We start from the raw sequence: 23,846 nt of genomic DNA on the forward strand, positions 1-23,846 counted from the left end.
ATTAAGATTTTCAAGTAATAAAAAATGCTTTGCAAGGAAAACTGTGATCCAAACGTAGAAAAAGTTAACATCCTTAATTGGCTTCATGAGGTGTGTAAATCTTTCTCTTTAAGCAGCAAAGACTTAATGACTTAGGGCCTCCCCTGTGGTGCAGTGGTTGAGCGCTGGGCTGTGAAGCTGCCCGCGGCCTCTGCAGCGCCGGTTCGTTCTCCGGCCGCCTGCGAGGGTCCCACATGGCGCGCAGACCTCTCCTGCCGCCCGCTGCTCCCCTCAGCAGTGTCCTTCGGTCCTTCTGCCTGCTCTGCTCCCCGCTCTGGCTCTGGTGAATTCTCTCACCCTCCCGCGCTTCTGACTGTACCCAGTGCATGTATAAATAAATAAATAAATCTTAAAAAAATAAAAGACTTAATGACTTAGCATTCTAGTACCTTCTCTGGCGTCTGCGGCAACCATATTTTTAAAGATGTATGGAATGCTGCTTCTAACTTTCAGTCTTTAGAAATGACCCCACAACAGGAGCAAAAAGAACGTATTTAAGACTATGGAACATAATGTAAAAGTCACAAGCTCAAAATATTTTAAATAATGGGGGTCGAGACTTGTATCCAAGTTGATGCAAGAAAAAAAGGAAGTGTAAGTGCTAAGTTGTCAGGGAACGGTGAAGTAACAGCGTAACTCACAAAATTCGGAGGCAGCGCAGAAGGGCGGGCGGGAGGCAAGAGGCTCGCTAAGCCCACCAGTGACCGCGAGGCGCCGTGGGCCTGCGCAGCGAACGAGGGTTGTCTCACGCGTGATGACCAAGACTCCAGGGCAGGGCCTGGCGCGTGCAGGCCTTCAGGAAAGCTCTTCCAGGGATATAAAGATCATCAATAAATCAAGGCATTTGCGGACAAATTCTAAGTGTGAGCGGAGACAGGCGAGGAGCTTGCTTTCCTTTGAGTTACTTGATTTTTTTTTTAAACCGGGACATGTCATTTTTTTTTTTTTTTTTAAGATTTATTTATTTATTTATACAAGCACTGGGTACAGTCAGAAGCGCGGGAGGGTGAGAGGATTCACCAGAGCCAGAGCGGGGAGCAGAGCAGGCAGAAGGACCGAAGGACACTGCTGAGGGGAGCAGCGGGCGGCAGGAGAGGTCTGCGCGCCATGCGGGACCCTCGCCTGAGGCCGGGGAATAAACCGGCGCTGCAGAGGCTGCGGGCAGCTTCGCAACCAGCGCTCAACCGCTGCGCCCCCGGGGAGGCCCTGTCATTATTTTTATAGCAATAGAAATGTGAAAACACGGCAGGGCATGGACTAATGTTGATTATAAACTAACAACATCTTTAAAGATGAAAACCAGATCTGCTAGTAACTTAGGGGAGCAAAAGTGACCCGGGAAGCCTTTGATTCAGTGGCTGAGCCGGCGCCGCCTCGGTGGGAGGGCCCCGCCCCCGCTGGGCCCCTCCAGAGGCCAAGCTCAAGCAGGACGCGCGCACCTGTGTCTGTGGCCTTGGCCTTGGCCCATGACATGATCACTTAGAACTTAAGGTCACGCTCACCACCAGCACTGCAGGACAGTGCTGAGTATCGGGGAGAACGCGTGTGAAAGTTCCGGGAAGATCTCTGTTCATAAACAGCCGCGGGAAAGGGCACTCGGGTCCCCAAGCCAGCAAACAAAGGTGCCAATTTCCCGCAAGCGACAGACACGGAACCGCTGCGGGCGTCCGTAGATGACACAGCCCTGCCGTGTCCCCAAAGCGACCTGCCGTTCCAGGGGACTCTCCGGCCACCTTGCTTGGAGAAACGCTGCAAGCGCCTCTCAGGGAAGACCTCGTCCACCCCGGGCCTGGCGGGGCTTCCTGGGGAAGAAATGGCCGGGCAGGTATTTTCTCAAATGTCCCAGAGAACTTTTCCAGTTTTTCGTTACCTCTTTTAGCAAGTTTCATTAATTCAGATTCAGATTTGCTTCCCCTCGGGCAGTCGACAGGGTGAGGGTAACTATTTGCACGCTCGCGTCCCCGTGGAGGCGTGGCCGAGATGGGCTCCCGCACCGGCCCTGCCCCGCTAGCGTTAGAAACACGCTGCTAGGATTCCACACGAAGGCCCCGGCACTAGTGGGCAGCGCTAAAGAAACAGCCAGAGGGAGCGGCCCTGCCGCGGGGCGCGGGGGCCACCTGCCTGTCGCCGGGCCGACGGGGCCGACTCTGCTGGGGCCACGCCACCTTCCCGCCGGAGGCCAGTGGCGCGACGCCCTTCCGCTCCCGGCTGGCTCCGAGATGGGGAACGTGTTTCCCTTAGAGACGCACCGCCAGGCCCCACGCACATGCGGAGCAGCCCCACTGAGCCAGGCCGAGCGCCCGGGGCCGAGACACAGCTGCGCAGGTGGAGCCGGGACAGCACTGGCTCGTACCTTCCAGGTGGGTGCTGGGGACGTTCACCCCAACCCCAAGACTCGAGACACAATTGTGCCCGCCTGATCCCGGTGCATCCCGGCCCGCTGTGCTGCGGACACACCCACGGGGAGGGTGAGTGACCGGCATCCGCACCCATCAGCCAGCCCTACAGAGAGCGGGGCGGGGCGGGGGGGGGCTGTTGTGCGATGCGTGGAGTCTGGAGGTGGGGGCTCAGGGGGCGCTGGCCGCCCGTGGGTACAGAGCCCACCCTGGAAGCCGCCCCGCGGGCCTGTCGTGTTGCTTGTGCCTGTGGGAGCCACGAGCTCTGGGACCACTGAAACTGGCCCTGGAGGCCCCGAGCCGCCCCAGGAGGGTGGCACTGACACAGCAGCACTCCAGCCCCCGCCATGGGGAGGTCAGCCTGTGGCCGTGGGGAGCCCCTGCCCAGCAGAAGGAGGGCGTGAGGCCCTGGCCCAACCCTGGGGCTGCTGTCATCTGAGCCTCCAGGCAAGGACAGGGGCTCAGCAGTCTCCAGGACATTCTTTTAAGTGGGTTCTGCCGCCCTGGGTCGAAAGTAGCACTGGCGTGGCCGACGACGGGGTGGCCAGTGTTCACCGGAGGACACACCCCCTAGGCCAGGCTGGGCTGGACAGGACACGAAGCCACCAAGCGGGAGCCCTGCCCCCTCACTGCAGGTGGTTGCGGGAGGGGCACCAGGGGAGGGGCTCAGCGCAGGCTGGGGTGTGAGGGTGCCTTGACCTGAGCCAGCTGGACGGGCCCTGCCCCCTCTGGCGGCCTCGCCCCTGCAGAGCCCCAGTGGACGTCATAAGCAGAAGCATTAATCGGATGTACAGAAGACGGCGCCCCCGGCAGATGCAGCGCGTGTAGGAAAACAAAAGTAATCCCAGGGTCCTCAGGAGAGCCAGGGCCTCCCCCTAGCAAACCACCCCCTGCTCTGGCTCAAAAAAAAAAAAAGTGAGTCAGAGGCGGGGACTTCAGAGCCCCCCAGTCCACCAGCAGGTGGCTGCCCCCTCCATCTGGGCGGCGTCCACACCAAGGCTGTCCTGCGGCGATCGGCCGACACCTTCTCCACGGCCCAGCCTCGAGGGAGGCCCCCGCCCCACACTCGCAGCAAGAGCAGGACAGCTGGTCCCCAGCACCGGGAGGGCGGCCCGCGCAGACCAGCACACGTCACAGGTACACAGGGCACTTCTGCCCGCGCAGCCACCCGCTCCCTGCCCGCCGTGGAAGCCCGAGCGGCGTCCACCTTGGGAGACAGGCTAGCAAGCAGCAGGGTGACCAGCAGCAGGCCCGCACGAGCTATGCCGGTGCCCACTTCTTTGCAAAACGCACCCGGCACCCGCGGGCACACTACTCTGGCCACCAGGCCCCTGCGCCTCCTTCAGGAGTGCTCCGGGTGGCCTCCTGGAGGGCCAGCACTGGCGGCCCAGGGCCAGTGTGCTCCCTGCCCGCCACTGCCAGGAGCCCCCAGTCTGGGGATGGGAGGGCACACCGAGGCCCCTGGGGAGCCTCTCCACCCTACGGTCCGCCATGCTCACCAGTAGAAGTAATAGGCCAGGGCCAGGGTGACCAGGGCGACGCACAGCCCGGAGAAGACGCAGGCCGGGGAGCTGGCCAGCATCGTCAGCCGCTCGTTCTGGCACTTCCAGAAGTCGGATAAGGAGGCCCTTGGCCAAGGAGCAGGGAGGGAGGGCAGGGAGGGGGGCACGGCCACCAGCACTGCCTCTGCTGGCGAGCCAGGCAAGTGCCCGGAAGGGCAGGGGCCCAGATGCCACCTCCCCGCAGCAGCACCTGCCAGAGGCTCACTCAGGTGCCAACAGGAGCCCCACGGCGGAAGAGGCACCCTCCTCTCAGCCCCACCGCGGGCTCCGCACTGGGCGCCCAGTGATCCAGCAAGCGGCTTTGGGCCCAAGCTGCGCGTGGGGGTGTCATGGGGCTCAGCCCCGCCCCGGCACTGACCCTCGCCTGGGAATATGGATGAAACGCGACCTTCCCCACCTGCAGCAGCCACTGGGCACTCCGACTGCAAAGCCCCCAACAGCAACGGGCCCGGGTAGGGGTGGCGAGGGGCCCTGCTAGGTGCTCGGGCAGGAGTCGCCTGGGCGCGCGGGGCTGGACGTCCATCTGGTCTGCGGGGCGAGGCCCCACCTGTGGGCGCCGCAGTGAGGAAGAGCCGCCAGTCCCCCACCTGCCAGACCAGGCTCCCCCCGGCACCGCCACGAGGGGCTGGGAGGGGCCCGGGAAGGGGGCGCCTGCCCCTCTCCAGGAAGCACGCGGGCGAGCAAGGACACAGGTCCAGCCCTCCCGGCCTGGAGAAGCCGGGCCACCCGGGAGAGGCCGCGGAGGGGAAGGGACTGTGACCAGGTCTCCGGGAGCTGCTTGCGGGGCGGGGCGCAGGGCTCTGGGGAGCCTGCGGCCGGCGCGTCCCCTTCACGGCCAGCGCCTTGCGTGGGAGGGAAGGAAGGGATCACCGGGCGTGTCCCCACGGCCTGGGAGAGACGCCTCCCACGGGGCCCAGCGCTGGGCAGGCGACCTCAGGGGTCTGCTGTGAGACCCGGGTGCTGGCGAGCCCCGGGGGGGGGGCAAGGTCAGGTGGCCTGAGTGCCGGCGGGGGGCTTAGCCTGTCCAAGGCTGCTCCCCAGGGACTGCCGGTGACACGGGCAATCCTGGGGGCCCAGACTCCCCCACAGGCACTCCAACAAGTGATGCCAGGAGAGCCCACCCCAGTCTCCGCAACAGCGGGGACGGCGCCCTGAGAGCTGGCCCTGGTGTGCCCGAGGCCTGCGGTGGGGACTGCTGAGCAGCTTCTCTTGGGGAACCCCCAGACCCACCCCTGCCTGGGGCCAGTGCTCATTTCAAGAGACAAAGGTGGGCCAAGATGCCTGCCTGCCCGAGGGGCTGTATCTGCCGGGAGAGCTCCGGTTCCAGCCCTTTCTCCCCAGGTGTGGCCAGAGGGCGGGTCTTGAAACCAGAGACTCCCCCTCCACCCTCTGGGGCTCCAGCGCTTGGCCCGGGAGCCCTGCTTGCGGGCAGCAGAAGCAGCGGCGGGTGGGGGGCATTTTACCGCCCTCCCCCAGTGGCTCCATGGGGCTCAGGCTGCAGCCCAGGGCAGCTGTGGTGGCGGGTGATGGGGTTCCCCTGCCACGTCACCCCAGGGCAGCAGCCCCTGGGTCAGGCTGCAGGGAGGGGCGGGGCCCACGGGCAGCCCCAGGCTGAGGCTCCTCCAGCGGCTGCTGCGGAGAGGCCAGAGGCCGGGGTGGGCCTGGGCGGGGGCCGGGCCCTCAGGTGTGGGCCATGAGCTGGTGGTCCAGGGGCCAATCAGCCTCGGGCGAGAAACCGCCCAATCAGGCTGGGGCGGAGGTGAAGGCGAGGTCAGGCGGGCAGGAGCCGGCTGGGCGCCTCTGTCCTGCCCTCTGCAGAGGGGCAGCGTCCACAGCCACCCTCCGGTGGCCTCTGACGCCTCCTGTGGGAGCAGCAGAGGCCGGGCCTGGCGTCGGGGAGCTGCTGCTGCTGCTGGCGGGGCCGACGCTGGCCCAGAGTCGGGCAGGTGACCGGGGAGGCCCCGCGGCCAGGGCGGCCAGCGCTGCTGTCGGGTCCAGCGTCCGGGCTGCCCACCCCAGCTGCAGGATGGGCTAGGCTGCGCCACCTCGACGGCCTGTGGGCGCCTCCAGCTGGGTGAGTCACCGGCCGGCTGCCCGTGGCTCCGGGCTTCGCTGGCGGACGGCGCCATCTTGGGTGAGCGGCCTTAGCAGGGCGCCCTGGACACTATCTGGGGTGAGGGAGCCGCCACCTGTGGCCGTGGAGACTCTGTCTCCCGTTTGTTAAGCCCCATGGCTGTCCCGAGCGTCCTGCATGGTGCGCATGGTGAGAACCACGGGTGACCCGCCCTCCGCTGGGCACTGTCGTTGGGGCGCTGCGCCCCCCTGTAGCCCCATCACAGCATTGCAATCGGGGTCACATCCCACCCCCACTGCCTCTGCCAGCTCCCAGCCCCACCTCCCGAATCCCGGGTCCTGAGACCCTCCCACCTCCAGATGCATCTGCTGGGGGGCAGCTGGGGCTTCCCCTACACCCACGCCCTGCAGAGCCTCCAACCCGCTCAGCCTGGAGACCAGGCCCTGGGGCCGTCAGCTCTGGATCAAGGTGTGGCCCGGCTGTGCTGACCGCAGCTGCCCTGCAAACCACACAGCACAGTCCCGTCCCACACCGCCCGGCTGAGCCTGCGCCCCACTGTGAAGTGACAGCGGGTCACGGACCCCAGGATGAGCACCTGGACACGCCCGGCAGGGGGTGGCAGCGGAGTGGAAAGGCCCCAGCTTTCTTTTCCAGACTCAGGGCAAACAAAGCGCAGGCCTGTTTCTGGCCCCTCTGCACAGGGCAGGGCGGCGGCCCTCACTGGGCCAACCTGTGCGCTTAGGGCCTGTGCTGCTCACTTCAAAATAAAGGCTGACGGGAGGTTTCACCCAGGCCTCTCCAGGGCGCTCCTCTGTGGGGAGCCGGGCTGACACCGCTGATGGGGCCTGGCCCGTGCCCAGCCTCTTGGGCGGCACCTTCCCACACCTCTTGGTCTCTTTCGAGGCCGCAGAGAAGCAAGCTCGGCCGAGCACGTCACCCCGGAAGTCACAGCCGCTCAGAGCGTCCCGGCTGGAGGCTGGTGCCTCCTACACAGACACGGAGCAGGGACGGGCTGCGCTGGGGCCCAGAGACCGCCAGCAGCGTGAGGGCAGCCCCCACCGTGACGGCCCCCCTCAGGCTGGCACCCCATCAGGCTGGGACTCCCCTTCAGGCTGGCGGCCCCACAGCCCCTCAGCGTGGAGGGGGTGGGTGCAGCAGTAACTCACGCTCCTCCGGTGGAAGTCACGCCTGGGCCAGGCTGGCCAGACACGGCTGTTGCCAACGTCAAGAGAAAGTCCACCTGGTCCCTGGACAGCCCAGGCCTGCCCGTGACAACCTGCTTGCTTGGGATGGGGGGAGACTAGGGAGCTGGGCAGCCCCGCAGAGAGCCCAGCATCTCCACCCACAGGCTGTGCCCGAACAGCAGCCCCGCACAGAGGACCAGGCAGACTGCAGGGGCGGGGGCGCGCCAGGGCCCAGGAGGTGAGCAGACCCATCTGGACCCAGGAGGGGCAGACAGGGGAGGTGGCGGGCAGCCCATCTCCAGATCACGTCCTCTCGGCCCTGCCCCCAGCCCCAAGTCCAGGGTGCGGCCCAGCAGAGCACAGACGTCCCTGCTGCCCCCGGCCCCTGCAGAGCCAGCGCCCTCCCGCAGGCTGGGCCGTCGGGACGCGCCCAGAGCTGGTGCTGGCGGCCACCAAGCTGACGGAGGGGCCAAGCAGGCAGAGGCCCAAGAGCAGGCCGCTAGGGCACGCCGAGGTCGCACCGGGCGACAGGCAGGCACTGCCATGGCCCATCCGCCCGTGCTCTCAGCAGCTGGGCCGCGGCGCCTCCGCCCAGGTCGCAGAACCCCCGTTGCTCTGCCCGCGTCCCAGAGCGAGCCTGGTTCCTCCCCGTCTGCACCTCAGACTGGCCGCTCCCAGTCAGCTGCCCACTCCCCACCGCCTCCCCAGAGGCCCTGCGGCTCCGGACTCCTGGGCCCGCCCTGACGCAGCCCGGGCGCGGGGCAGGGTCAGCGGGAGACGGACGCGGCAGCGCCGCCTTCTGTCCCGTGGGAGGCAGAGGCCGTGGTCTCAGGGCTGCCCACCCGGCAGGCGGTGGCCAACCAAACACCGGGAAGCAGCTGCTGGGAGCTGGGCGGGCCCGCGGGCCTTGGCGCTCAGAGGCGGGACCCTGGCGGAGGCCGCCGGGCAGGGGACGCTCAACGGCCGGAAGACCCCTCCTCACGACTGTAGGCGCGTGTGCCCAGGGACAGCGCCCCCACACCCCCACCCCGCGGCCACCCGGCGGCCCTGGTGGGCGAGCACGTCCAAACCAGAGTCCCGGCGGGAAAGCTCCCTGCCCAGCTGAAGCGAGCTGGAAACGCGCGTAAGCAGGCGCCCTGACCGCCAGGACGGGCCTCCCGCACGGACGCACACAGGCAGCCGGCCGAGGCCCCCCGAGCTGCGGCCCCAGCCCCTGCGGGCATCAGGCGGGAGCGCACCAGCCTCACGGCTCCGTCGTCGGACCACGGCCAGCCCCGCGGCCCTGCAGGGAGAGCCCCAGCGAGCCTTTCCCCAGCGCCTGGTGCCCGTTGTGGAGGCGGAGCCGCAGGAACACCCTGAAGGGGGGACCCGCCCAGGGGCAGGTGTTTTGAGTGCCGGCCCCTCCCGCCCCTCGCTGGAGGCCCCGGCACCTGCCGAGCTGCTGGGCACAAAGCGGCCCCGCACACCAGCTCACTTTCCTGGACCGCCCCCGCGGCACGGCCGCTGCTATCCTGGGCAGCCCCAAGGCCGCCCGCGGCCGAGGGACCGAGGTCTGGCAGGGCCGGTGGCCGACCCTCCCGAGCCGCGTTCTCAGCGCAGGCGCCTGCTCCCATCAGCCGCAGGCTGCCGCCCGCACAGTCCCCACTGGTCCTGGCAGAGAGCGGTGGGCGTGGGCCCATCCACCGGGGGCCTCACCCCCCAGCGTGGGCCGGGGAGGGGGTGCTGAGCTGCTCAGCCTCGGCTCCCACTGCGGTGGGGACACCAGTCAGGGGCGAGGACTAAAGGGTGAGCCTGCGACATCCTTAGACCAGGGCAGGCCACCGCCCTCCCCCAGGCCTGCACAGTCCTGACCCCAGGACAGGAGATGCCCCTAGCTCCATGTTGAGCCTGTGCGCGAGACAGGCCAGGGCACTCGGCCCGGGCATCTGAGTGCCGGGCATCTGCCCATCTGCTGGCAGCACCTTGCAGGCTGGCCCGTAGTGGGGGGCGGGAGGGAGCGGGTGGCAGAACATGGAGACTCACAGCCGCCTGGGGCTGGCGCTGGGGTCACACTGGGGGTCACAGCCCAGAGCACCTGCCACTCGGAGCAGGGCCCGCCTAGCCCGGGGCCTCAGAACCGCTGTCTGGCCACTCGCGCGCGGGTCACCCCATGGCAGTCCCCAGAGAAACGTGTCTCAGCCAACCAGAGGCGGCTCCGGGAAGGTGTCCTTCAGCTCCCCGCTGCCCGGGGCCAGGGTGTTGCAACCAAGTGACCTGGCACACGACACAGAAATGAAAGTGACTCTGCGGGGCCAGGACACCCCACACCCACCCCAGCGCGGCTGCCCAGAGGTGCCGAGACGCCCTCCAGCTGCCTCGGGCTTGGTCTCTGCCCTCAGGACTCACCACACACATGGGCGGTGGCCTCGGGCTGGGCCGGGCCCGTGGGTGTCAGCTGTGCATGGCCATAGCCATAGACGGAGCGTCACTGCCCACGGGGTGGCCGTGGGCTGTGGGGTGGGGCGGCTGGGAAGGCAGGGCCCCTGCTTGCGTGAGGAGTGCAGGGTGAGGGCAACTAGACCCCTGGGGTGCAGGCGGGAACTTGGGGGCCCACCAGTGCACCCTACCCCTCTCCCAGCAAGAGCCGCATTCGGGCCTGGGGAGGAGGCTCAAGGAGAGGGTGCAGCCCCACCCTTACCTGTCAGTCCCCTGGACCTGCAGGACCGGTCCCCGCGCCTGCCTGCGGAGTCCACAGAGCCCCACTGCAGCTGAGCCTTTATGCTCCTCAGCCCCTCCCTGTCTGGGCAGCAGGAGCTGGTGGGCGGAGCCGGGGTGGGGGGAACACAGGTGTTCTCAGGCTTGACCTCAACCCTCCTGCCAACGGGAAGACAGAAGCTGCAGGGCACCCGAGCCAAGACGGGGCATTTCCGAGATGGTCAGGGAGGCGCTGCCGCCCTGCACGGTGCAGAGACCCCGTCCGTGGGGCCCGGGGCGGGCGGACGGGGAGCGCCGGGCTTCTGCCAGGTCACGAGGGGTTTCTGGACTCCTGACACCTGCGAGGTGGCAGCAAGGGGCTGGCTGCCACCCAGACCCCCACCCCTTGCTTCTGAAAGAGGTTCTGCAGGTGGCAGGCACGTGAGGTGCAGCCCCTGCAGGGGGAGCTGGGGAGGGTCACTGGGTGGCGCTGCGAAGGCGGGGGTGGGGGAGGTGGTCCCTCCTGAGACCTGCAGGCTGGGACGGGGCGTGTCACTGCTAACCTCAGGTCTGCTCCAGGCGGGCCCCTGGCAGGTGGCAGACCCTGCTCCTCACTGACGAACAGGCACGAGGGTGTTTCCCGACAGCCAGGGAAACCGAGTCCTGCGCTGGGGGTGGCTGAGGAGACACGCCCCAGACCCTGCCCTGAGCCCGCCCGGGGCGCTGTCCCGGCCGAGCCATCCCACACCCACAGCTGGCGTTCCGGGGAACACGCCCGGGAGTGCTGGGAGGCACAGGAGGGCAAACGCTGCCACCCCAAAAGATACCGCTGAGGCTCAGGGTGCTGTCGCAAGAGACAGTCGCCTGGGAGCGGAGGTCGCCCTGGACCTCGCCCTGTTCTCTGGAGAGGCAGCCCTGGCGCCCGCTTGGGAGTCACCCCATGCCCCCGCGTGCCCTCCCCCCCCCCACACCTCCTGGCCGCCGGCCGCTTAGGGGGGCAGCCCCCAAGGAGAGGACGGGCTGCGGGTAGCATGCACAGGAGGGGCACGTCTTCGCGAAACTGCTCCTCCATTCCTTCCCCACCCGCTGCTAATCTGGTCATTTGCAGGGAGCCCCTGGAGGGCGAGCAGACGCCCCGCCCTGGCTCAGCACGTGGCCAAGCTCAGGCTCTTCCCAGCAAGACCTGCCTCTGCCCTGCTGCCCTTGGCCTGGCTGGGCCCCAGGCACCGACACCGCCCACTCACCCCATCCCCATAGCCCTGCCCCCCAGGCCCTAATCTTACAGAAGTGGAACACGGAGGAACGACATCTCAGGCACCCCCACCCCACTGTGGCGTTTCAGATCTGCGTGTGTACGTGGGTGCGCGTGTGCGTGTGCGTGTGCGGGCTCTGCTCTGCCTTTCCTGTGGACCCGCCCCAAAGCACCACGCGCCCCGCTGGCCTCTCAGTCCAGGGCCACCCTGCCGTCCACAGGCAGCTCTGGCCCAGCCTGGACGGGCCCCACAGCCTCCAGGGACGCAGGTGCCCGCGAGTGCCAGAGGGTGCCCTAGCCGAGGGGGCTTCCCTCCCACTGCCAGCCCATGGCACCCACCCGGTGGTCACACCACACCCCAAGACCCTCTCCTTGCCGCCCTCGTGCTGTGAAGTGCCCAAAACAGCCGCAGAAACCACACGGGCTCATGGAAGTGGGGCTCAGAGCGGGTCTACGCCACGGTGTGCGAGCGGCGCCTCTGCCCAGCCAGCCGGCCTCCAGGGGCTCCCCGTGGCGCGTCGGCAAGGGGCCTCTCCAGTGGCCACGGAACACCCCTCCCACATGTGGCACCAGGGCATTAGGTGCCCGGTCCTGGGTGAGCAGTGAGAGGCCCGTGCCTCACTGCCACCCCTTGCCCCAGGGGCGCGCCCGCCCCCAACACCCAACCTTCGCTCGGGGCCAGAACATGGGATTAAGCATTTTAGCCTCCAAAGAGGGAAACAGTCTTCTCCAGACACCCCAAATAAAGATACCTGTGCTCTCCCGGGACCCGGCACGTGTCGGGCAGACCGTCCAGAAGCAGCGTCCAGCCACAGGGAGGCCGCGGCGCCGACTCCCACCCAGAGAGACCCAGACTGTCCCAGTGGCCCCGCCCGGGCCCCGCTCCCGCCTCCAGCAGGCCAGGGCTCCTTAAGGCGAGGGCGAGCACGAGATCTGGGCCTGGGCTGATCACTGATTAACCGCCGGTGACCCTCAACCCCTAGTTCTCTGTTATCAACTGAGAACAACCGGCAGAGGCCCCTCGGGAGCAGCGTCGGGGGCCTGAGGGCACTGAGCTCAGCTGGGCAGGGCCACTCCTCGAAGCCCGCGTCCCACCTCATGCAGGCGCGGCTCCCAGCAGCACCAGCGGTGGGTGCCGGCCAGTCCCTGCCAGGGATAGGAACCCGTCCTGGGGTGAAGGTGGTGGCGGCCATCGTGTGGACAGAGAGAGGCCAGGCCAGGTAGTCAGCGTTTAGAGTGGGTGACACAGGACACAGGTGTGGCCGTGGGGGGGGGCAGGGACACGTGACAGGGCCTCTGCAGAGGACACCGGAGCCCGTCCAGGCCGGGGGCTCGGTGGGAGCACCGCGCTTGGAAACGCAGGTCTGGAAATACCAGGACCAAGCTCCACGCCAAACCCTTCCGCTGCCGTGACGAGGGCAGGCAGGCACGGGCGAGCCGCAGGGGTCCCGCCGCCCGGCACCGTGAGGGCAACGGCCAGGGCAGAGGAGCAGAGTAACGGGTGAGATCCTGCGAGGACAGAAGCCCAAGGAGGAGGACGGTGGATGACGCAGCAGGACGTTTCGCCATAGGAAGGGGGACACAGAGACCCCCAGAAGGAAGGCACCGAGGAAGAGGGTCACACGAGAAGCAGAGGCTTCGGGTGGGAAGAGTGTGACGTGGGAACGGTGGCCTGGTCTGCTGAGTCCACCCTGCCCATGGCGGGGAGGGGGCGCTGGAGGCCCCAGAGGCCCAGGCGAGCAGCGTGGGCTCGTGGAGAAAGCGGGGGGAGCAGAGACTGCTGGGCCTGGAGGGGTCTGCGCCGATGAGGTTGGGGGCCGCACACAAGCCCTTCCCCTCGCAGGCAGCAGCGGGCCCAGCAGCGGGCAGGGGCGAGCCCTGGTGAGGCGCGGGCCAGGCCTACGGGCGCCGGTGAAGCTGCTGGTGCGGGGGTTGGGCGACCGCAGGACAACGCACTTCCACAAGGCCCAGGTCAGCAACCCCTGAGCGCCGACAGCCAACGAGGCCGACGTGTGCGTGACACAGAGCACAGTGGGGGCCACGTCCAGAGCGTCTGTGCCAGGACTTCGCGCCGCCCCCAGCTCCGGCCCCAGCGCTCACGGCAGCGCCCCCCACCCCCACGCAGGCAGCCGGCAGCGGGCAATCAGGACTCAGACAGAGGACGCAGTCAGGGGACGCAGACGGGCTCCAGACCTTCCCACCGGACAACCACGGGCCGGGCCACGGGAAGCCAAACCAGCTAGAGCAGGATCGAAACTCTTCGAGAAGCCAGAAGGGCCAGCATGGCCACTCCTGTCCCAGCAGCCCTCGTCATGCAGCGGGTGACCGGGGGCTCCACAGACACCCCCCTGCAGGACACGCCAAAGCAGACCCTCGCCCCAGGAGGGACAGCAGCCTCAGCGAGGGCCCAGGGGGACGCCAGGGCCACAGGGCGGCAGCCGTCCTGCCCGACGCCGAGCCTCCAATCAACGGCCCGTGCAGCAGACGACAAAGGCCCAGCAGGTCCCACAGGCAACTAAGACACAGCGTTCCCCAAAAGGAGTGACAAGATCGGAAACAGAAGGGGTTCCCAGCCCCGGCTGACACGCCCTCGTCCGCGGCTCCTCTCTGGGGGACCTGGAGCCACGGCGTCTCATGCAGCACGAGGGGACAAGTTATTGCAATTCTTTAAATTTTTAGAAATGAATGTATGAAAATAAGAGAATTAAGTCTCCAATTTAAAAAGTAGCAGTAAAGGGCCTCCCTGGTGGCGCAGCGGTTGAGCGCTGGGTTGCGAAGCTGCCCGCAGCCTCTGCGGCGCCGGTTCGATCCCCGGCTGCTCCCCGGCCACCAGAGGAGGGTCCCGCATGGCGCGCAGACCTCTCCTGCCGCCCGCTGCTCCCCTCAGCAGTGTCCTTCGGTCCTTCTGCCTGCTCTGCTCCCCGCTCTGGCTCTGGTGAATTCTCTCACCCTCCCGCGCTTCTGACTGTACCCAGTGCTTGTGTAAATAAATAAATAAATCTTAAAAAAAAAAAAAAAAAAAAAAAGAAAACCATTTGTTAAAAAAAAAAAAATAAAAAATAAAAAAAAAAAATAAAAAGTAGCAGTAAATTACAAAGAACTCAAAACGTTAATAAAGGTCAAAGCAAACAAAAGAGTCAGAAAAAACTAATTTATAGGCATGTTCTTAAAAGCTAAAATGTAAAAAGCTAAAATGGTAAAGCTTCCGTAGCTAAATTCTGGGGAAAACTGATAAAACAAAAGTCGCTGCAGTAAAGCCCGCCAGGGGGAGGCGCATAGACAGACACAGGCTGGGAAAGAGGACTAACCCCCGAGAGGCTGCGCGGGGCGGGGTGGGTGGGGGAGAGAAGGGCTCGTCTCAGCGCAAATAAATCTGAAAACCGGGGCGCAGTGGGTCATTTGCTAGGAGACAAAAATTTCCTGAAAAGCGACAAAGGAGACAGGAGCGCGAGCAGGCGGCCGGGCGTGCCTGGGGGACGTGGGGGCAGCGCTGACTGTCGCCGGCCCGGGGGCTGCAGCGAGGGCCGTCCCAGCGCCGTCCACCCCAGGACGCAGAGCCGGGGACGCCACGTGCTCCAGAGGGGGGACCCCCGCACCCACACCCGCCGCCAGCCACGGCCTCGGCCGTCCCCTTGGGGGGCAGGAGCGCAGGGTTTCGCCCATGGGAGGCACGGCCTCTGGGGTCAGCCCTGTACCCACCTCAACACCCGGGCTCCACCCTGGGCTCTCCTGGTCACGTGGAAGCAGCCCCGAGAGCAGGGCGGGATGGCTGGGCAGTGGGCACAGGCGGCGCCTCACGGCAGCTCCATGGCCAGCACAGCTCCCACCCGCCCCGAGGGCAGACGTGCCCCGTCACCCAGCCCCCGCCAGGCACCGGGCACTTCCGCCCAGTGTCCCTGTCCCCGCCGCATCACAGGACCGGCGGCACGAGGACCGTCCACCACCAGCCACAGGCGGCCCCCAGAGCGTCCTCGGAGGCCTGACCGGCGCCCAGCGTGACGCTGCGCGGGCGTGACCAGACTGTGAGCCGTCGGAGGCCGCGGCTCTCCCGGGAGGCGTCAGCGGTGCACGAGGCCCACGCTGCCCCCCGGCCTCCCCCACCCTCCGTGGCCGCAGTCACCACACCTCCTTGTCCGGCCCCGGGAACACGGGCTCAGCGGGCTTCCACCCGCAACCTCCGAATGCCCGCCCTCCGGGGCATCTGCCCCGCGCCCTGCACGCAGCCCTGGGCTCCGGCTCCGGCGCCTGCCTCCACCCGCCGTGCCATGGAAGCCGCCGTCATGTCCTAACACCCCAAAGCCAAGAAACTCTGCTGACTGAGAGTGCCGGAGCCGAAGCCCCCAGGGCCAGCGGGCGGAGCCCCCCTCCAGCCCGGCCGTGGACTGCCCGAGGAGGCTGAGGCTCCCGACAAGGGCAGCAAGTGCTGCACACGGAGCCTCCGCCTGAGCCAAGGCGCACGTCCACGCAGGCAGACCAGCATGGGGCGCAGACCGGGGCTGCAGCCGGGCGCCGCGGAGCCCAAAAGGAGGTATGTGGGGGAGCGCGAGCAGGGGGAGGGGGCCTGGGGCCCGGGGGGTCCCTCCTGGCCAGGCACTGTCCTCAGGCCGGACGGACTCGGTGCCCAGCAGGGTGCGGCCATCAAGGCTGCTGCTCGTCCCAGCACCTCCTGGGACGTCCCGACAGGAGCCCACCAGCCTGCGCTCCAGGCCAGGCCCGCCCAGGACATCTGGGCAAGACAACCGCCGGCCCCACTGGGCCTGCTAACAAGAGCCAGGTGACGCCCCTCCTGGCCGCACCTGGCAAGCTTCCCCTGAGCTCACCTTCTGGACTTTGGACAAATGAGAGTTGATGACAGACATCTTTCGGCCCCATAACAAAGGTCGAGCCTGTGTGCCCCTCAAGAAAAGAACAGAGTCGACGTGGCCCGACACCACCCCACAGCGTCACCCAAGCCGGTCAGTGAGCTGGACCCCTGGATGCCCTCGCTGTCCACAAGGGGCGGGCTCGGGTCTCTGGGGCAGGACCCACTGCAGGGAAGAGAAATGCACGCGCACGCACACACACACACACACTCTTGCACACGCACATCCTCCGCCCCCAGCGTGGGGCGCCCTTCTCCCAACTTACCCAGCACCGGGTCGGCACTTGTGGGAGCAAACGTCCTTGGGTCCCGGCTTGCAGGGCTGAAAGCGAAGGCAGGAGAAGCACAGCTACAGGACACGCAGGCCCCGAACGCAGCCCGCACGTGGGGGAACTGACCGCCACGAGGCCCGTCACTTCCCGGAGAACCCAGCAGCCCACGGGCGAAGGCACACACCAGGGGCGCGGCCCACGGGCCTCACTGCTGCCCGCACCTGGTCAGGAGGCACGGCCATGGCTTGCAAAGAGACAAGCCCGAGAGACCCAGGAGGACAGCAAGGCGGCTTCGGCCTCCCTTGAGGGCCTGGGGAGCGGCCGCTGCGGCGGGTCCCACCTTGGGAGCGAGCGGCCTCCGCCCCGCTGGGTCAGAGCAGCCGGGCCCTCAGCCGCCAGCGAGGGCGCAAACCTGCGTGCTGCCCCGGTGACCGTGCCTGCTCCTGTTGAATCATGCTGAGACGCGCATGCCATAGTTTGGTTGTTTCTTAAAAAAATTTATTTATTTATGCACACAAGAGCTGGGGTACAGGCCAGAGGTGTGGGGGGTGAGAGGATTCACCAGAGACAGAGCGGGGAGCAGAACAGGCAGACAGACTGACATACACTGCTGAGGGGAGCAGCGGGGAGACAGGAGAGGTCTGCCGCGCCCTGTGGGTAGCTCCCTGGCCGGGGATCGTACCTGTGCTGCAGAGGCTGCGGACAGCTTCCTGGTGCTGAGATCCCTGCGCCCTCAGGGAGCCCCCAGGGAAGCTTTACTTGTAAGATTTAAAGAGTGTGAAACTTTAATTTTAAAAAGCCTTCTGGGGCCTCCCCAGGGGCCTAGCGGTCAGTCTCGGGCTATTACCACTGTGGCCTGAGTTCCATCCCTGTACAATCACGTACAAAAAAGCAGCCCCCCCTCCCAGAAATGCAACACAACCGCAAGACGCAGCACAGACACCCTGGCAATGGATTCAGTGCCCCCAAGTCTCTTTTTCTTATGAAAAATTTTGGGGCGGGCCTCCCCTGGTGGCGCAGCGGTTGAGCGACACGCTGTGAAGCTGCCCGCAGCCTCTGCAGTGCCAGTTCGATCCCGGCCAGCTGGCGAGGGTCCCACATGGCACACAGACCTCTCCTGCCCCCCGCTGCTCCCCTCAGCAGTGTACTTCAGTCATTCCTCCTGTTCTGTTTCCTGCTCTGTCTCTGGTGAATCCTCTCACCCTCCCACGAGACTGGCCTGTGCCCCGGTTCTTGTATAAATAAATAAATAAATCTTTAAAAAAAAAATAAAGAAAAATTTTGGGGCCTCCCTGGTGGCGCAGGGGGTTGAGACGCGGCCTACGGGGCTGTCCGCAGCCGCTGCAGCACGGGTTTGATCCCCAGCCCGGGAGATTCCCACAGGGCCCAGCAGACCCTCCTGTCTCCCCGCTGCTCCCCCCAGCAGTGGATTTCAGTGGATCTGCCTGATCTGCTCCCCACTCTGTCTCTGGTGAATCCTCGCACCTCTGGCCTGTGCCCCTGCTCTTGTATGCATAAATAAATAAATCTTAAAAATAAATAAAAAGAAAAGAAAAACGTGGGAGCAGAGGAAACTGATCCTTGTTTAAAGATAAGTCCACGCTAAATGACAAAGTAGAATTACTCATCGCCGCTGCCTTTTCGATTTTCTTTTTTCCTGAAAACAGCTCCTATTTATAAGAAGTTTGCGCCTTATTTCTATCTCCTCTCGCCCCCTTGTCTGTCTCTCTGTCCCCACCTCCCCCACCCCTGGTCTCTGCCCCCCTCTCTCCCCCACCCCTGGTCTCTGCCCCCCTCTCTCCCCCACCCTGGGTCTCTGTCCCCCTCTCTCCCCCACCCCCGCATCCCTGCCCCCCCATCGGAAGGACAGCCAGGATCAGCCGCAGCCCGAGCGGCTCTCCTGCCAGCACAGTCACATGCTGCAGCTGTCCCGTGGCCCAGGTCTGCTGGCCGCTCCTCCGTGGGGCGAGCAGGGGTGGGGGCAGGGGTGCTTCTCCAGAGCTCTGTGGCTGTTTGCAGGCTTTGGTGGGTGTGAGTGGCAGCAAAAGGAGTCTGGCAGAGTCATGCTATCGCACGAGTCCACCCTTCCACCAACGTGGGTTCGGGTTCTGACACGTATTCGCAAAGGTCACGCATGTGTGGGAAACACGCGGAACAAGCAAGACTGCTGAGCGCAGGGAATCACTGTCCGGCCGCTGAGACGCATCCCTGGCCGCGAGGGGCCGAAGCTCCGGGTCCCAGGGCCTCCGAGGACCCACCGAGCAGCCTGCACCCCGGAAGCCGCAGGAGGACGGCAGAAGCCCCAGGGTGGTGCCCGCAGCCCCCAGCTGGCCGTCCCCACTCTCAGGCCGGTGGCTTCCGGGATCCGCAGGTGGACTCGCCGTGGAGACGCAGCCTCCGAGAGCCGCGGGCTCCGGCCCACAAGGACGTCCAGCCCCAGGCGGCCGTGGTGAGGACCCCACCCCGGCTCCACCCCGGCAGCACCGCGGGAGGGCGACCCTGGGGCCAGCGGCGCGGGCAGGGGGTTGGCCCCTTCCTCACTCTCCCTTCTCAGAGCGGCCCCGACCGTCACTGCGGGAGAGCTGTGTCCCCAGCAGCACAGCAGGGGGCCACAGGGGGAGCTGCAGGGAGCCATGCCCACCTGGCCTCTGTGCCGCCACTGCCCACCGGGACAGACAGGCCCCATTGCTATTCTCACCGCTGACCTTGCAGAAGAGACCCGCGTCTCTGCGTCCTCCAACACGGAAGGAAGAGGACTCCGAAGCCAGAACACCAGCGGAGGCGAACCACCTACCAGGCGTCCAGCACGGCCTCCTCCCGTGCTCCAGGAGGAGCCAGGCTGGAAATGTGCACAGCAGCCAGCACCCAGGCCAAGCCCCCTGGGTGCCAGCTGAGACGTCACATCAACCTGTAGCAAGTGGGGGTGCTCGTGCCCTCAGAGGAGCCCATCACACACCCCCATCCCCCCAGGAGGCCAGGGCAGCCTCACGGTCCTCACTGACCACGAGGGCAAGTGGCGGGAGTCAGCAGGGCGGAGGAGCGGGGGAGAGCGGCCAGGGGCCCCAGGCGGGATGCAACAACACTGATGTTCGAGTGTGTGTGTGCGTGCGTGCATGTGTGCGCGTGGGTGTCTGTGGGGAGTGCGAGTGTCTGCATGGGTGTGCGTGTACACATATGGGTGCATGCGTGTGCACACGCACGAGCATCCCAGCTCTGGCTCCAGACCAGGGAAGGCCTCCCAGGCAGTGACAGCCCAGTAGAGCAATAGAAGATTCAGCAGGCGAAGGGGAAGGAAGGTTCCAGAGAACGGCGTGGGGAGGCCCAGGGCAGCAGGCAGCTCAGTGGAGGATCCAGGCGGCGGTGGGTGTGTGTGGGGGGGGGGGCGGTGCCTCGGGAGTCGCCACGACGGCGTCATGCGCTGCTTCATGTGAAACACGCGTGCACAGAAGCAGAAGGGGAGGCACGAAAGGGAAAGGACACCAGGGTGGAGACGCGGGGGAGAGCCGGGGAGGCCCAGGCAGAGGCCTCATGCCCGCGGCGGGTCAGGCAGAGCCGCAGAGCCGGCGCAGGGACCAGCGAGCGCGGCCGGGGCCGGGGGCCTGCAGACGCCGAGCCGGTCAACGAGAGAGCGGCTGAAGTTTCCCCAACTGCAGGAAACACAGCTTGGCCCTCGGGCCGCGCGGCTCCCACGCGGGATGACGAACAGGCCGCGGGAGGGAGGCCGGCCGCGCGCGGGGGCAGAGCCACGGCGGGTCGCACGGCAGGGAGGCCGGAGGCCAGGGCCGGCAGCTCCCCGCGGGGCCCCTCGCCAGTCAGCAGCCGGAGCGGCGGGACCCCACGCCAGAAAGGGGGACGCAACAACGGAAACTTCTAAATAAGAACCGAGCAGTGAAAACGCTCCACACCCCAGCACAGCGGCGCCGCCGCGGCCGCAAACGCTTCACGGACGCCTGGAAAGTAGCTGCGCCCAGAAGCTGAGGCGCCCCGCGCAGCTGGAGGGGCCCGCGGGGCCAGCGGCCAGAACGGAGCTGCGGCGGGGACAGCCCGAGGCCGAGGGCGCCTCGACCGGGAAGAAGGCAGGGAAGCAGGGGCGGAGACATTCGGGGTGACCAGGAGGAGCTCACGTCAGGCAGAGCAGAGATTTAAACATTAGGAGGCATGACGACCTTTGCCCCCCGCGAGGCTCAGCTGCCCTGGGCAGGGTGGGAGGCGGTGGCGGACGCCTGGGTCACCACGCTCCGTGGACGCCACGCTCCACGTCACCCCCCGCCCCGTGGGCTGGCCAAGAAGATCCCGGCAGAGGCGCACGGGTCAGCCCAGGAGCACGTCGGGCGGCCCGGCTGGGGAGGCTGAGGCCCTCGGCTGCGGACCATAGCCCCCGAGGGAACTGGAAAGGGCGCCCTCCCCAGGGCCTCCAGAGGGACAGCACGGGAGACAGCCGCGCCCGAGGGCGCCGAGACGCGGCCCCAGGTCGGGCCCTAGAAAACAAGCTCAGCAACTGATCCAGAAAAGAGAGCGCCGCACCCGTGAGAGGAATCCACCAGGACTCACAGGTCGGTGTGGGGGACGGCGGCCAGACGCGGGCAGGTCAGCACGCACAGCCCCCCAGGCCCCCTCCCCGCCAGGACACTGATGATGCTCAGTGGCAGAAGGAGAAAGACACCGATGGCCCCTCCCACGGGGGGTGCGGGGAGACCAAACAGGCTCGGGGAAGAGACAAACTTGCAGGCAGCCGGAGATCGGGGCGCACAGCCGGGGTGGGGCTAAGGGGTCCAAACGGGGCGGGCAGGGCACACGGGGCAGGTGACGTGGCGGGAGACCGACGGGTCCACCCCCGCGGGAGGAGCTGAATGTCGGGCGGAAGCGACCAGGGTACGAAAATCGAGACGTTCCATGTAACGAGAGGAAGCAGGCCACGCGGCCCGGCGCCGAGCGCGAGGCGGGACGGCCGGGGGGTGGCCGGGGGGCGGCCGGGGGCGGACAGCGAGACAGGGCGGCCGCGAGCCCGCTCACCGCTGACCAGGGCAAAGCACCCTAAACCGTGCGGCCGCCGGGCAGGGGGCGGGCGGGGCGGGGCGGAGAGGGAGCCCACTCAGAGCTTCGCCAAGGACGGCAGAGAAGCCCGCGCCACCAGCTCGGCGCGCAGCAGCGGGAGCCGGCACGGCCCGCGTCAGCACTCCCGGGGGGGTGGGGGGCTCACGCCCCGGCCACGGCCACGGCCACGGCCACAGCAGCCTTCCGGGCTGTGCGCTTCCGCGGCGCCAAGCTGGCCAGCGGGTCCAGGGCGCCCCTCCTGCTCCCCCTGGTGGGAAGGAAGTGCTGCAGGGCTCCCCCACACCCCATCTGCAGAGGCCCCGGCCCCCACGCCACACGGCGCGGCCGCTGTCCCTCACGCATGGAGCCTGGGGAGATGAAGGCCGCCTGCGTGGTGTGGGCATCTCCCGGTGGAACTGACCGGTCCCACCCGGAGACAGAGCCTGGGCTGTGGCCAGCGTGAAATGCTGACCCTGCCCTGGTCACCTGGCACCTGCCAAGGCGCCCTGGAGCGGGGGCCCCAGAGTGTGGCTGACCCAGGTCACTGCGACCCCAAGGACCCTCAGCCTCACAGCGCCCCTCCCTCCCACCAGAGCCTTGTGGGGAGCCCGCGCCCGTCACTCCCAGGCCAGCACCGCAGAGTCCCTGGCTCCGGAGGCCACCGCCCCGCGGCCATCCACCAGGATCCTCACCGCCGCCGTCCTCACCACCGCCACTCCACACCACCCGCTCCCGACCGCCCGGGCTCAGCTCCCGACAGACCGTGAGCTGCGGCTGGTGTCCAGGAGGGCAGTGTGGCCGGACAGCGTGTGGCCCTGCGTTCCTTCCGAGACCCTGGGCGTGACCAGGTGTTCTGGGGGCCTCTGCGGCTGCTTCCCCTCCTGGGCGGCGAACCTTCCTGGGCAGCGAGCCCAGCACTGGCCAGGAGAGGGTGTCCCCGCCCTTCTGAGGCAGCTCCCGGGCGGCCCAGGTCTGCACCGTGGCCAGTGCTTCCAGAAGCGTCTCGAGCAGCTGCCGGCGGCAGCACCGTCTCCTGAGGACAGCGCCTGCCCTCGGGAAGACGCCCGGTCCCCCAACCTGTCTCCTGCCCCAGAATCTTCTTTTACTCTTTTACAAAACTGTCCACTTAACGGTATGTGTAGAGAAAACTTCCACAAAACCACCACCCCTGTTCCCGGTGCCCCTCGACGCCTCTAAGTGGCCCCCTGAGTCCCAGGGTGCCCCAGCCAATCTCCGCCTAGCTGCGCGGATGGGGGGCCCTGTGCTCACCTGGACGGAGCCCCCCACACACTCTGCGGGCCCCCAGGAGGCCGCAGTGCCCGTGGCAGGAGCTGTGACCTCTGTCCTGCGTGCGGACATGTGGCCACCCCCCCCCATGTCATTTGGAGGTGTGCATTCAGGGGCGTCCGGGCTGCCCAGTACAAACAGCGCCGCCGCAGACCTGCTGGCCACCTGGCGGGCACCCATGTGCCCAAGGGTGCCCCAGCCCCACGCCACGCTGTCTGCAGAGCCGGTCAGGCCGATGCACAGTCCCCCAGGGCCAGGCACATCCCACTGCAGGCTTATTTCTGCCTCTCCCAGCGGCACGGGGGCGAGTCTGGTTTCATCTCTGTGTTTTCCTGCCGCTTGTTTGTCTTGTCTGCTCCCGGGAGGAGCAGTGTGGAGATGCGGGGCCGCGCCGCCTCTGCGTTTCCACCAACACAGACAGGGAGGCGCTCGAAGCGTCCTCAGCACCGGGAGCGGGACCAGACGCTCCTTACGTTGCACCCGAAGGCCCATGCAGGGGCACCAGGGACGGGGCGGGCGGCGGCGGGGGGTGGCAGAGGCAGACCTGGCCTGCCCCTCCAATCTACAGAGCCTGAGAACAGACGCTGCCGGGGCCTGCCTACAGCCGTGCGCCCAGCCCCTGCGTCGCCGGGACACCACCACGGGGCCAGACACGTCAAGCAAACTGGCAGCGTCTAAGCGCCGCGCGTGACAGCAGCAGACGGAGCAGCGCGGGACGAACGTGCCAGCAGCAAGAGCGCGCGCAGGGCGGCGGGCAGCTCCCTCCCTGCCAGTCATTTCAGGAGACCCGTGGGTGGGGCCCAGCCACACCCCAGCAGGAAGATGCCGCATCACAAAAGTGCCCCCCACGCCGCCCTTCGGGGACCCGCACAATTTCAATCAAATGGGGAGAGTTTCTCGTGAAACCGGACAAGCTGATTTTAACACCGACATGAACGAGCAAAGAGCAAGACCCACCAGGCACCCTGGGGGCTCCAGGGAAGGGCGTCCAGGTGGCCAGGGTGGGGTGCTGAGTGGAGCAGGGACCCCACATATACCTATAGGCCGGCGAGACAAAACCCACCGAGGGCGCCCGGACAGGCGGCGGCAGCGGCACCACGGAGGAGGGGGCAGGGAGGAGCCGGGGGCTGGCGTCGGGTGACCCACTGTGCGGAGCACACCCTAAAACATCAGGACGGAGACGCAGGAGGCACCTGTGGGCCAGGCCTTCTC

General features: G+C 66.8%; 1 protein-coding gene across 2 annotated transcripts in view; it reads right to left on the reverse strand.

Moving 5' to 3' along the window:
- The window catches only part of AGPAT3 (1-acylglycerol-3-phosphate O-acyltransferase 3), a 51,183-nt gene that overhangs the window by 22,540 nt on the left and 4,797 nt on the right, over positions 1–23,846 (reverse strand). Inside the window, exon 1 of one of the 2 annotated variants that reach the window (XM_037524869.2) lies at positions 16,308–16,434. The exons of the other annotated variant lie outside the window; for it this stretch is intronic. The gene's annotated coding sequence lies outside the window, so the exon portion shown is untranslated. Of the gene's footprint in view, positions 1–16,307; positions 16,435–23,846 lie in introns of those variants that run through there. 2 annotated transcript variants of the gene reach the window in all.

This window comes from Talpa occidentalis, unplaced genomic scaffold (assembly GCF_014898055.3).
Source record: "Talpa occidentalis isolate TD23 unplaced genomic scaffold, MPIMG_talOcc4v2.1 talOcc4.4, whole genome shotgun sequence".
NCBI lineage: Eukaryota > Metazoa > Chordata > Mammalia > Eulipotyphla > Talpidae > Talpa > Talpa occidentalis.